Genomic DNA, 12,356 nt, shown 5'->3' with positions numbered 1-12,356 from the left:
GAAAAATCAGCACCATTAAAATGTCCATACTACCCGAAGCAATGTACAGATTCAATGCAATCCCTATTAAGGTACCAATGGCATATTTTACAGATCTAGAACAAATACACCAAAAGTTTATATGGAACCATAAAAGGCTTCAAATAACCACAGTAATTTTAAAAAAGAAGAACAAAGTGGGAGGGATCACAATTCCTCATATCATGTTATACCGCAAAGCCATCATAATGAAAACAGCCTGGTACTGGCACAAGAACAGACATATATTTAATGGAACAGAACAGAGAACCCAGATATTGATCCAAGACAGTATGCTCAATTAATATTCAATGAAGGAGGCAAAGAGCATACAATTGAGTAAAGACAGTCTCTTAAATAAATGGTGTTGGGAAAATTTAACCTGTACATGCAAAAAAATGAAACTAGACCACCAAGTTACACCATACACAAGAAAAAACTCAAAATGGATAAAAAGCTTAAATGTAACCAGTGAAACCATAAACATCATAGAAGAAAATATAGGCAAAAAAATCTCAGAATCATATGTAGTGGAATTTTCACTGATACAGCACCTAGGGCAAGAAAAACACAGGGAAAAAAAAAAAATGAATGGACTACATCAAACTTAGAAGCTTCTGAACAGTAAAGAAACCAGCCTCAAAATGAAAATGAGATACACTCTCTGGGAGAACATATTTGCCAACATACATCAGATAAGGGGTTGATATACAAAATATGTAGAGTACTCATACAACTCAACAAACAGAAGACAAACAACACAATAAAAAAGTGCGCAGAGAACCTGCATAGACACTTCTCCAAACAAGACATACAAAAGGCCAGGAGACAAATGAAAAAATGCTCATCATCTCTAATCATTAGAAAGATGCAAATTAAAACAACTATGAGATATCACCTCACACCTGCCAGAATGGTGGCCATCAACAAATCCTCAAACATGGTACTCTAGTACACTGCTGTTAGGAATGCATACTGGTGCAACCACTATGGAAAACAATATGGTGTTTCCTCAAAAAATTCAAATGAAATTGCCATTCGATCCAGTGATCCCACTTGTTGAAATATATCTGAAGAAGCCTGAAAGACCAATCAGGAAGAATACATGCCCCCTTATGTTCATAGCAGCGCTATTTCAATAGCTAGGATCTGAAAACAGCCCAAGTACCCATCAGTAGATGAGTGGATAAAAAAGCTGTGGCACATATACACAATGAAACACTATACAGCTGTAAAAAAGAATATCTCCTACCCTTTGAGATAACATGGAGGGAGCTGAAGAGTATTATGCTAAGCAAAATAAAGCAGTCAGAGAAAGATAAGTACCACATGACCTCACTTACTTGTGGAATATAATGAACAAAATAAGATGTCAACCCAAAGAGATCCAGAATCTTGGTAGTAGGGAACCAATTGACAAACTTCAGACTGATGGGGGGTGGGAGGGGTCGGAAGAGGTAAACCAATGAATTTATATGCATATACGCACAAACAATTGATATGGACACTAGGCTGGGGAAGGCAGGACGGTGATGGGAGCAGGAAGGAGGTGGTCAATGAGGGAAAAGGGGAACATCTGTAATACTTTCAAGAATAACAATAGTAAAAAGAGATCTCTTTTGAGGGATTGTCTTCCATGATTCAACAGTCTGTCAAAAACCATATCTTGGCAGCCACCAAGCTACACATCTTAATCTGCTTGTTCTTCCTTTTCCTGGATTATTTCTGCCTGAATGTAAACTCTTTTTGATTTCAGGAGCTAGCAAAGGAAAGTACAAAATCTGAGAGCAGGAGTCCTAAGGTGAAATATCTCTCAGCAGGGCTAAGATTTTAAACTTAGATAGTTTGACCTCAGTGCTTCCATTTATACTCCTTATACTGTGAGGATTAAATAAGATTTTAAAATTTCGGTGCCTGCTACATAACATTCCCTCAAAAAATGCTAGTTATTTTATTGTTATCATTACTGTTATCAAATTGAGCTTGAAATTCATGTTTCTTAGCCTCCCTGGTGATGGTAAATTGCTCTATTCTACTACAAAAGAATATCCCTAACTAGCAATAAATTTTCTTTTACACTTAAGTAGGAAAAAGAAACTGGGAGTTTCTTTGATGTATGTAGAACTAACTACATATGGCTGGCCCCCTAAGAACTGCCACCCTATCTGCATGGTTGGAGGATACCCACTTCTTCTTTCATTTCTCCCTTGCGGCAGGCCCAGGACCAGCAGTGATGAAGACCAACTTCCAGAATGTGAAGAGGAATGAAGGAAAAATCCCTTTCAATCACTGTCTTCCACAACTACTCTCAATTTCTCACCACTCCACCCCACCATCAAGACCACCCAACCTCTCCCAACAGTAAATGTCAGTGTCAGCCCTAATTAACAATTGAAGTTTCCCCACCTCACTCTCTCACTATTTCAGTGTCAATTTCTTGGACTGGCCAGATTTGAGGGAGAGGAGAAAGGGGAAGAATGGCAGAATAGGAGGAAGTAGGGGAGCTTCGAGCTCCGTTCCCTACCTCTTCCTTATTTCTCAATTCTAACCCAGAACTTCTCCTCAAAATCCACAAGCCTATTCTATATTCTAGAATCCCTTTCCCTAAAATTTACAACCTTCAATCTGCTGGACTCCCCATCTTAACTCTCTCAGTATGCCTTACTTGAACTAGAGTAGTCATTGTCCAAACAGGGGGTAGGAGGAAGAGGTTGTCTTTGTTCCTGCTGCCAAGGATACCCTGGGATCTTCAAGTTACATATCTGGATTCTCCCCTAATACTTTGGCGCAACAGGAGGGATATTTGCCATTTCTCAGCAACATCTCATGTTTTCCCATTTCTATGCCTTTGTCTCTGTTGCTTCATCTTCTTGAAGTGCCCTACCCCTTTTATTTTCATCATTTATGTCAAATTAGACTGCTTTCTTAAAGCCTTCCATGGTTTCTCCTTCCCAAATGTGGTATCTTCCTCTTTTTTATCTTCACTTGTTCCCCATGTGTACAACTCCAACTGGCACTTCAAATGGTGTGCCTCTCCTAGTAACTCATGCTAATGTCTTATCTCCCCTTACAAAATGAGACTTTCTCAGAAGCAAGAACTCTGAATTATAATGATAGTGCTGCCATGCCTTGCAAATAGAAAATACTCAATGGACACTTGATCCTAACTGAAAGCAGTTTCCATAGAAACATGGGTAAATTTTGATTACTTTATGGATTTGGAAGGATGACCCTGGGAGCTTGACTATTATGTGAAACAGTGCTTGTGTTTATAGGAAAATGCAGGCAAGATATAAACCATGGATTTCAACATGAGTGCAGTGTTTATAAATTGGGGGTGGCCTAGATTGATAGCACGAAAAGAATGAAGCAAGTGGTCAGCTACAAGTTGAGTCTTTTTCCAGCAGAAGGCAGCACTGGCAGCACCCAAGCTGAAACAACCATGAACCCATGTGCCTTTACCTCCTTTGAAGGTCCTGACAGTGTAAGAGACAGGATTCTCTGACAACAGGCAACAGAGGCTCCTGTCAGCTATGTTTAATTTCAGGGTTGAGCTGAGAGATAGTCACAGAAAGAAAAGGGCAGGATTGACACCCCCCCTCACCCATATACATTAAATTACCTTCCATTGGCTCCAAGTCACTACAATTTTTTACATTTTGATATTCTAGTATGTATTATAATAACATAAAATGACAAATGACATGACTTATGGTAATTATAGTTTTTAACTCATTTTGACCTAAGATCCTATTTTTTATTGAATTTACATAGGTTTTTACAACTGATAGGGAATTTAAAAGATTCATAGTCTAAGCACTCAAGGCCCTTGTGGAATTTGCTTTAAAAAATCTGTAAATTAAATCCATAAAAATCCTTGAAGAAAATGTAGGCAACAGAATTTTGGACATCACACGCAGCAGAATTTTCACTGATATATCACCTAAGGCAATAGAAACAAAGGAAAAAAATGAACACATGGGACTATATCAAACTAAAAAGCTTCTGCACAGCAAAATAAACAACTATCAAAATGGAAAGGGAACCCACTGTATTGGAGAGCATAACTGGCAATGATACATCAGATAAGGGGTTAATTTAAAAAATATATAGAGTGCTCATAAAACTCAACAAAAAGAAGACAAAGAACCCAATCATTAAATGGGCTGACCAACTAAATAGACACCTCTCCAAACAGAACATACAAATGGCCAAGAGACATATGAAGAAATGCTCAACATCACTAATCATCAGAGAGATGCAAATTAAAACAATGAGGTATTACTTCACACCTGTCAGAATGGTCGCCATCAACAAATCACCAAACATCAAGTGTTGGCGAGGATGTGGAGAAAAGGGGACTCTAGTACACTGCTGGTGGGAATGCAGACTGGTGCAGCCACTATGGAAAACACTATGGTGTTACCTCAAAAAATTAAAAATTGAATTGCCATTTGACCCAGTGATCCCACTTTTAGGAATATACCCTAAGAAGCCTGAAATATTAATCAGAAAGAATATATGTACCCCCATGTTTATAGCAGCACTGTTTACAATAGCTAAGATCTGGAAACAGCCCAAATGTCCATCAGTAGACAAATGGATAAAAAAGCTGTGGTACATACACACAATGGATTACTGTGGTGCTGTAAGAAAGAAAGATCTCTTATCCTTTGAGACCACATGGTGGGACCTGGACAGTATTATCCTAAGGGAAGCAAGCCAAGCAGAGAAAGACAAATATCACATGATCTTACTTATTTGTGGAATATAATGAACATAACAGTCTAAAGAACAGGGTAGACCCAGAGACATAGAGGTAAGATACAGACTGACAGACCTCAGAAGAGGTTGCGGGGTGGAGGAAGAGATAAACCACAGTGCTTATATACATGTACGCATAACCAATGGACATGGACAACAAAGCTGGGGATGGGGGTGGAGGTAATGAAGAAGATGGTGTCAATGGGAAAAAAAGGAGAAACATCTGAACAAAAATAAATTAATTAAAAAATCTAGGAAATTAGAACATAAACAAAAAATCTATTAATTAAATATTTCTAGCATATGAAAAATATAAATACTATAACAATACTCACATACCTGCAACTCAGTTTAAGAATAAAAACTACAGATACAATGCTGGTTATGCAAGTATGCTCACAATGTGAACATTTATTGAGCTGTACTCTTATTTTGTGCTCTTTGTTGGGGGTACATATGTTACATTTCATTAACACCTCAAAACTGATAAGTATAAGTGTAATTGGTGGAAATGGGTTGTCCTCCAGTAGAAGTGAGGGATCCTTTTTACTTCTGGGTGCTGGGGATTAAGTTATTAAGATCTCTTGACAAAAACAATATTCTAAGACTCCCATGGGAGGATGAGTGATCTTTATTTGTGTGAAATTACATCCCAGGGTTTCTAGGGTCCCATTTCCCTTGAATTAGTGCTGGAAGAGGTGCAGCTGAGGAGTCACAAGGACTAGAAGCAAAGCCAGTGTCCAGAGTTTCTGTTCCATGGTGGAGCTGGGTCCAATGTAATATAAGGCTAGTTCAGTCCATAAGTCCATTGTGTGTGGTTCTACGTGGTGTTGGCCTGTGGGTCAATGTAGAGTAGTGTGCCCCCTTTAACAAGAGAGCCAGGAACCCAGTGCGCAAGAGAGAGGGAACTCCTTTGTTTAAGAGTTTAAATATCTGAAATCTTCCTGTGCTTGCAATGGCCATGCTTACTCTGGCCAATGACCTATTCCCAGGTGTGACTGACAGGCAAGTATCTTCCATATTTCACCCAGACCTTACTGGGAATGTGTATAATATTTGACCTTCCCTTTGCTCCTTTCCTGTTAATTAATAACCAGATTAATTACAAGTATCACAAGTGTAGCTTTTCTGTATTCTCCTAATCTTATCATCTTATTTGCAGAGGTCCTGAATATAGAAATTTTCATCCCCATACAAATTTTTGTATTATAACTAAATACACATGCATCTATAAACAACACCTAGTATTTTTTGCATCTTTTTAAACTTCATGTAAATGATGATATGAGTGTATCTTTCTTCAATAGATTTTGCTCCACACTTCTTTGTGTATTATTATAGTCAATAGGAACACATTAGAAAAGAAATGGTTGTGAGATAATTATCTTCATTTATATCTGCCATTACTTATCTTCTGCTCTTTGGGACTACCTACTTGAAACTTGAATATGTAATTAGACTAGGAGAAGAATTCTAAACTTGAAGAATTCTCTGGAAAGCAGTCCCTATGCCTCCTTTCAGGCCCCTAATCTTCTACAAAGGCCCCAACTTGCTGTTCAAGTCTTGAAAATATTCAATGAGTAATTTCAGATGTCTCTGAAATGTAAAGTTTTGCAGGAAAGTATTAGAATGCATATGAAAATGTTACACAAGCAATTCTGCTTTTTCTGAAATGTTAATAAGCTATCATCTGGAAATGTACACCTATTCAATTTTGCATCTTGATTTTTTTAAGCCTTCATCCTCAAACAAGGGCAAATAAAGGCAAATTGAAGCAAGTCAGTAAAGCAATTTTCATACAAATCTTGATCTCGTTTTTCTATTAAGACCTAATAGACAAAAAACCCTCAGATAATATCTCCTCGCCCCTTCTCAACACTTGTATCATTTGTTTTATGCAAATCATTGATTATCAAAGTGAAACAAGGTTATCATACAATTTATCTGTCATTTCTCAGATAAAGATAAAATGAACTTAAATTGCTCTTCTTAAAAAGATTTCCAGTTTAGAATCATGGAAATATGATAAAATATATATTTTACCTAAAGATTGAAAGTCTAGTCATTTTTTAGAGTATCTCATTTTTCAAAGAAGAAATAATTTATAGCTCTACAATGTTGGACATTTCACTTCTAACTAGAAAACTCAGTAGAGTTTTCTTTCTTTCAACACCCCTATCTATTGCAATCTTAGGGAATTGCCATTAAAGGTACATGGCTTTGTTTCTGCAAGTCCTGGGGTAAGGGGCTCAGAGGGTGGGATGGGAGGGGCAAATCAAGTCAAGTTATCCATACATTCTTGGTTACAAGCCACTTATTTCTACAATTTAAATGGGTTTTTACTTTTCCCAAAGAACAATTAAGGGAATAGAAAAGCACCAAAATAGTAGATTTGTAGATAGGCCCTGCAATGGGAAGAAAAGGTACAAACATTTATCCTATAAATTTATTTATGTAGTCAATAAATATTTATTGAGTTCATAGTCTGTGCTGATTATTGTCCTAGGTGCTGAGAGAATAGCAGTGAGCAAGACCAACAAGGTCCCTGTCCTTGCAGAGTTGATGATCTACTGGGGAGACATAGATGGCAAAAAAGTAAACTAATAAAATAAACATGACTTTAAACAGTGGTAGAGCTATGTAGAAAACAAAATAGAGTAGAGGTGAGGAAGAATGGCAATGGCGGTGTGATGGTATTGGATGTAGTGGTCAGAGAAGATTTATCATAGGAGGTCACATTTCAGCAATGTCCTGAGTAAGAGTGAGTTCATTGACAAAAACATGAAGGTGCTATATGACTAGGCAATGTAACTTCTACATATATAACCAAGAGAAATAAAAACTTCTGCCCACAAAAAAACTTGTACATGGATGTTAACAGCAGCATTATTATTCACAATAGGCAAAAAAAGGGTGTTGGAGTGTAAAATGTTTCTTCTACCCTTGTATCTTTGGCTGGTCTAATAATCAAATTAACATAAGACAGTTTGGAAAGAAGAAAATAAATATAATTACCTATGTACAGGGACCTCGTAAAAATTTGAGACTCATAGGTAGTCAGGCAGTTGAGGCTTATATGCCATTCTGAGCTAAGGAGAAGGGGGTAGGACCCTGGAACTTAAAAGGGGAGGAAGACAACTTCTGAGATGGGAAAAGTAAATGTTTGATAAACAACTGTTTGCCTTGCCATGCAAAGACAATGGGACATAGAGCAGAATTTTATTTCTAGGTCCTGTCAGCTCCCCCACAGCCCACCACACCAAGAACATATTCTGTGTAGTTATCGCTGGTGAAAGTTCTCTTCCTAGACCAGGTTTTCCATCTAAATTGCTTTAGGCAGTTAAGGGGGAGATTAAAAATATATATATTGTCCTGAGTCTTTTGGCCCTGATTATTTTTTTTTTTTATGAATTTTTATTTATTTTTTTGTTACAGATATTTTAACTTTTTACCCCATTGGCACCCCCCCCCTCCACCCTGTCCCCGGCTTAGTTGTCCATGTCCATTGGTCATGCATACATGCATATAAGTTCTGTGGTTTATCTCTTCCCACCCCTCCCCACCCCCCATCCCCTCTTCTGAGGGATGTCAGTCTGTGCCCTACTTCCATGTGTCTGGGTCTACTGTATTCCTCAGACTGTTATGTTCATTATATTCCGTATATAAGTGAGATCATGTGGTATTTGTCTTTTTCTGCTTGACTTCTATCACTTAGGATAATACTTTCCAGGTCCCTCCATGTCGTCTCAAAGGATAAGAGATCTTTCTTTCTTACCGCTGCATAGTACTCCATTGTGTATATGTACCACAGCTTTGTTATCCATTCGTCTACTGGTGGACACTTGGGCTGTTTCCAGATCTTAGCTATTGTAAATAGTGCTGCTATGAACATGAGGGTACATATATTCTTCCTGATTGGTGTTTCAGGCTTCTTAGGGTATATTCCCAGCAGTGGGATCACTGGGTCAAATGGAAGTTCAATTTTTAATTTTTTGAGGTAGCACCATATTGTTTTCCATAGCGGCTGCACCAGGCTGCATTCCCACCAGCAGTGTATTAGAGTCCCCTTTTCTCCACACCCTCGCCAACACTTGTTGTTTGATGATTTGTTGATGGCGGCCATTCTGACAGGTGTGAGGTGATACCTCATTGTTGTTTTAATTTGCATCTCTCTGATGATTAGTGATGTTGAGCATTTCTTCATATGTCTCTTGGCCATTTGTATGTCCTGTTTGGAGAGGTGTCTATTCAGCTCCTCTGCCCATTTTTTAATTGGGTTCTTTGTCTTCCTTTTGTGGAGTTGTATGAGCACTCTATATATATTGGAAATTAACCCCTTATCTGATACATCATTGGCAATGATGTTCTCCCATACAGTGGGTTGCCTTTCCATTTTGATGATTGTTTCTTTTGCTGTGCAGAAGCGTTTTAGTTTGATGTAATCCCATGTGTTCATTTTCTGCTTTATTTCTGTTGCCTTAGGTGATGTATCGGTGAAAATTCTGCTGTGTATGATGTCCGAAATTTTGTTGCCTACATTTTCTTCTAGAATTTTTATGGATTCACGGGTCACATTTAAGTCTTTTATCCATTTTGAGTTTATTTTTGTGTATGGTGTAAGTTGATGGTATAGTTTCATTTTTTTTGCATGTAGCTGTCCAATTTTCCCAACACCATTTATTAAAGAGGCTGTCTTTACTCCACTGTACGCTCTTGCCACCTTTGTCAAATATTAATTGAGCGTATTGCCTTGGGTCCATTTCTGGGTTTTCAGTTCTGTTCCACTGGTCTATATGCCTGTTCTTGTGCCAGTACCAGGCTGTTTTGATTACAGTCGCTTTGTAGTATAACCTGATATCTGGTATTGTGATCCCACCTACTTTGTTCTTCTTTTTCAAGATTGCTGTGGCTATTCGGGGTCTTTTTTGGTTCCATATGAACTTTTGAAGTATTTGTTCTAGTTCTATGAAATATGTCGTTGGTATTTTGATGGGGATTGCATTGAATCTATAGATTGCTTTGGGTAGTATGGACATTTTAATTATGTTAATTCTTCCAATCCATGAACAGGGTATGTGCTTCCACTATTTTATATCTTCCTCTATTTCTTTTTTCAATGACCTGTAGTTTTCTGCAAATAGTTCCTTTACTTGTTTGGTTAAGTTTATTCCTAGGTATTGTAATTTTTTTGGCGCGATGGTAAATGGGATTGTTTTTTCAGTTTCTCTTTCTGGGAGTTCATCATTGATGTACAAAAATGCCGTTGGTTTCTTGACATTAATTTTGTATCCTGCTAATTTGCCAAATTCATTTATTAAGTCTAATAGATTTTTGATGGAGTCTTTAGGGTTTTCTATGTACAATGTCATGTCATCTGCAAATAATGACAGTTTCACTTCCTCCTTTCCAATTTGGATCCCTTTTATTTTTTCTTCATGTCTGATTGCTGTGGCTAAGATTTCCAGTACAATGTTAAATAAGAGTGGCGAAAGTGGACATCCCTGCCTTGTTCCTGTTCTTAATGGAAATGTTTTTAGTTTCTGTCCATTGAGTATGATGTTGGCTGTAGGTCTTTCATATATGGCCTTTATTATGTCGAGATATGATCCCTCTATTCCTACAATGCTGAGCGTTTTTATCAGAAATGGATGCTGGATTTTGTCGAATACTTTTTCAGCATCTATTGATATGATCATGTGGTTTTTATTCTTCATTTTGTTTATGTGGTGTATCACGTTTATTGATTTGCGAATATTGTACCAGCCTTGCATCCCTGGAATGAATCCCACTTGGTCATGGTGAATAATTTTTTTGATGTATTTCTGGATCTGATTTGCTAATATTTTGTTCAGGATTTTGGCGTCTATGTTCATCAGGGATATTGGCCTATAGTTTTCTTTCTCGCAGTGTCTTTTTCTGGTTTTGGAATTAGAATTATGCTGGCCTCATAGAACGTGTTTGGAAGTCTTCCTTCTTCTTGAATTTTTTGAAATAGTTTGAGGAGAATGGGTGTTAGTTCTTTTTTGAATGTTCGGTAAAACTCCCCCGTGAAACCATCTGGGCCTGGGCTTTTGTTTGCTGGGAGAGTCTTGATTACCTCTTCAATTTCCTTAGTTGTTATTGGTCTGTTCAAGTTTTCTATCTCTTCCGGGAATAGTTTTGGGAGACTGTGTGTTTCTAGAAATTTTTCCATTTCTCTGAGATTGTCGAATTTGTTGCCATATAGTTGTTCATAGTAGTTGTTAACGATCTTTTGTATTTCCGTGGTGTTGGTTGTTACTTCTCCTCTTTCATTTCTGATTTTGTGTATTTGGGTTCTCTCTCTCTTTGTTTCTTGGTCAGTCTAGCTAACGGTCCATCAATCTTGTTTATCTTTTTGAAAAACCAGCTCTTTGTTTCATTGATCCTTTGAATTGTTTTTTTGGTCTCTATGTCATTTATTTCTGCTCTGATCTTTACTATTTCCTTCCTTCTACTTGCTCTGGGGTTTTCTTTTTGTTTGCTTTCTAATTCTTTAAGTTGTGAGGTTAGACAGTCAATTAGAAATTTTTCTTGTTTTTGGATGTAGGCCTGTAGTGCTATGAACTTCCCTCTCAGAACTGCTTTCGCTGCATCCCATAGATTTTGTGTTGTTGTGTGTTTATTTTCATTGGTTTCCAGGAAGTTTTTAATTTCTTCCTTGATCTCCTCGGTGACCCATTCATTGTTTAATAACATGCTATTTAGCCTCCATGTGTTGAAATGTCTTTGCATGTTCTTGTTGCAATTGATTTCTAGTTTCATGCCATTGTGATCTGAGAAGATGCTTGATATGATTTCAATCTTCTTGAACTTGTAGAGATTTAGTTTGTGTCCTATCATGCGGTCTATCTTTGAGAATGTCCCATGTGCACTTGAGAAGAATGTGTATTCTGTAGTTTTGGGGTGTAATTCTCTGTAGATATCTATTAAATCCATTTGGTCTAGTGCTTCATTTAGAGTCTCTGTTTCTTTGCTAATTTTTTGCCTAGAGGATCTATCCAGTGCTGTCAACGGGGTGTTGAAGTCCCCTGCTATAATTGTATTGTTGTCGATTTCTCCATGGAAGTCCTCCAGAAGATTTTTAAAATATTTTGGTGCTCCTATATTGGGTGCATATATGTTTATCAAGGTTATATCTTCCTGTTGGATAGATCCTTTCAATATTATGTAGTGGCCGTCTTTGTCTCTAGTTATGGTCTTCATTTTGAAATCTATTTTATCAGATATGAGAATTGCTACCCCAGCTTTTTTTGCTTTCCATTTGCTTGGAAAATTTTTTTCCATCCCTTCACTTTCAACCTATGGGAGTCTTTTGTTGAGAGGTGGGTCTCTTGTAAACAACATATAGATGAGTCACGCTTTCTTATCCAATCAGCTACTCTGTGTCTCTTTATGGGAGCATTCAATCCATTTTCGTTTAAGGTGATTATTGATATGTACTTATTTATTGCCATTTTTGTTTAGTGTGGTTCTATTTTTCTTCCCATTTCTACTGCTAATTACAGCAGTCCTTTTAACATTTCTTGCAGTGCTGGTTTGGTTCTAATGTATTC

The sequence above is a fragment of the Molossus molossus genome, unplaced genomic scaffold (genome assembly GCF_014108415.1).
Source record: "Molossus molossus isolate mMolMol1 unplaced genomic scaffold, mMolMol1.p scaffold_m16_p_2, whole genome shotgun sequence".
Classification (NCBI taxonomy): Eukaryota; Metazoa; Chordata; class Mammalia; order Chiroptera; family Molossidae; genus Molossus; species Molossus molossus.
This window is presented reverse-complemented; position numbering follows the sequence as displayed.